Genomic DNA, 2,500 nt, shown 5'->3' on the forward strand with positions numbered 1-2,500 from the left:
GATGCTCCTTTGCATGTACTGTCACGATCCAAAGTTTCCGCGAGGGATTACATGAAGATGTGGGGGGGGGGGGGGGGGTAGGGGTGAGGGCCTACTCCAATTGCTGACAAAATGTGATAACAGCGCATCGTATCGTATGAATTTGCTGCCTTTCGATTACGTGACTGACAGATAATGTTAAGGTGATAACAAGAAACCATTATACTGGGGGTCAAAGTCACACAGACACACCTAAATTTAGAAACGACCAGTTAAGAAGTGCGGGAGGGAATCGGAGCCGCTCAAACACACGCACAGGTCTTGTGAATCCCATCCGTTCACGCGTCTGAGTGCCACTGGAGTGCAGGGAGGTTGGACCAAATATAAACATGGTCTTGGGAAAGCGAACTTTAGGGGTGGCGGTTTACAAATCGACACACATTAATCTTAATAAATGGAACGCCTTAATTTATCCCAATACCCTTTGTCTTTCACTTTTATTAGCTTGTTCTGAGCATTATTCGGAACAGATTTACTTTTCAATATGTTACCAAAGCGGACACAGCTCATTTATCATATTGAGTAAAACACATGAACACTAGAATGTAGCCTTCTTAATCATAACAGGTCTTTGTTATAACTATACAATCTAACGTGACCTTGGCCCCAGGTTTGACTCGAAGAGATTTAGGCATCAAACTCGTTACCAAGGTGGATAGATTGTTTTGTGATTCGGCAGATCGACAGCGTGGTGACGGAAAATTCAGATTTGCACAGAATACAAAAGTTAATTTGATCGAGAGACTGACAAAATCAGCAACTTTAGACATATATTACCTGGAGAATTGCGAATTTCACAAACACAGATACGAAAATAACCGTGACCCATTACTTATGAGACTTCTACACAAGCTACACCAAGAAATACTACTAGGTGTCCGAGTACGGGCTGATCCGTCTGCTGCCTGCCTTTCGACAGCGATCATGAGTTTACCGAATAGGCCTGACCAGGAATATTTTCGGAGAGTAAGTTATTTCTAGGAACAAAATCTAATGCAAATCACAATTATCTGGTGTGCATTTGAAACATACATGTAAGTAGAATGTTTTATTTTCTATTATCATTATTATTCAGTATGTTACTTCTTATAAGGGAAGAAATACTTCTGCTGCTCAGTGCCGGAGGCCGCCGGGAACATTCCAATCAAGGTGGGCGATGGTGGGAGGGGATGAGGAGGAAGAGGACAAGGGGGACAGGGGAGGGAGGAGGGAGAGGGGAGAGAGAAGGGAGGAGGAGGAGGAAGAGGGAGAAGAGGAGGGTGAGGGAGGAGTGGGAGGGCGGTGGAGGGAGCGGGGGAAGGTGGTAGTTCGGGACGGATGAACGTGTAAATTGGTTTGCTGATTGACACGTTGTTCCCAGACGGGGCCACGGCATAAAAGATCTTAAATATTACACATGGTTTCATATCATCACCTTAATATCATCTGCCAATTCCGTACTTCAAAGTCCTATTTAGGAGGTAATAATGTGGTCACGATTTCATTCGGGACAACGATTTGGGCCAGATTCTTCCAAGCCAACTCCTGCCTCGAGTCGAGGTCTGGAGTAGACTTGCCTCAACAACCCGTCGCGGAGACAGCTGCGAGGGAGGGGGGGGGGGGGTCAGATACTTTGGATCGGGCTAGTAAGCTTACATACATGGAGATAACATACATGCAAACATGCGTAAAAAAAAACAAAAAAACATACACTCATATATATATGTGTGTGTGTGTGTGTGTGTGTGTGTGTGTGTGTGTGTGTGTGTGTGCGTGGTGTGTGTGTGTGTATGTGTGTGTGTGTGTGTGTGTGTGTGTGTGTGTGTGTGTGTGTGTGTGTGTGTGAGAGAGAGAGTGTGTGTGTGTGTGTATGTGTGTGTGTGTGTGTGTGCGTGTGTGTGTGTGTGTGTGTGTGTGTGTGTGTGTGTGTGTGTGTGTGTGTGTGTGTGTGTGTGTGTGTGTGTATGTGTGTGTGTGTGTGTGCGCGCGCGCTCGCATACATATAAACAAACATGGAAATAAAGCGTAATGATAAAAACTGATCCTGCCTCCCTCTCTCGCTCTCCTCGCGAAGGAATCAAGTGAAGAGCAGCGGAACAAAAGGCTGAAGCGACGGCCAGAGAAGAGGCGTGAGAGACGTGAAGAGGAAGCAGGGAGGAGGAGGAGGAGGAGGGAAGGGGGAGGGAGGGAGGGGAAGGAGGGAAGAAGAAGGAGGAGGGAAAGTGGGGAAGAGGGAGTGAGGGAGGGAGGGACGGAGGGACGGAGGGAGTGCGGGAGGGACGGAGGGAGTGAGGAAGGGAGGAGGAAGAGGGAAGAGGAGAAAGGGAGGGAAGGAAGGAGAGAAGAACGGAATACAAGGAACGGGGGGGGGGGGGGGAAGGAGAGTAGAAGCGAGGGAGGAGGTAGAGGAGGAGAGAAGGGTAGGAAAGGAGGGGGAGGAGGGTGAGAAGGAGGAAAGAAACGAGCCGGAGAAAAGGCTTCA

At 47.9% G+C, this 2,500-nt stretch overlaps 1 protein-coding gene across 1 annotated transcript in view; it reads right to left on the reverse strand.

Moving 5' to 3' along the window:
- Nucleotides 1-2,500, reverse strand: part of LOC125031774 (osteocalcin 2-like) — a 19,076-nt gene that overhangs the window by 14,749 nt on the left and 1,827 nt on the right. The window lies entirely within an intron of this gene.

Source organism: Penaeus chinensis, chromosome 13 (assembly GCF_019202785.1).
Source record: "Penaeus chinensis breed Huanghai No. 1 chromosome 13, ASM1920278v2, whole genome shotgun sequence".
NCBI lineage: Eukaryota > Metazoa > Arthropoda > Malacostraca > Decapoda > Penaeidae > Penaeus > Penaeus chinensis.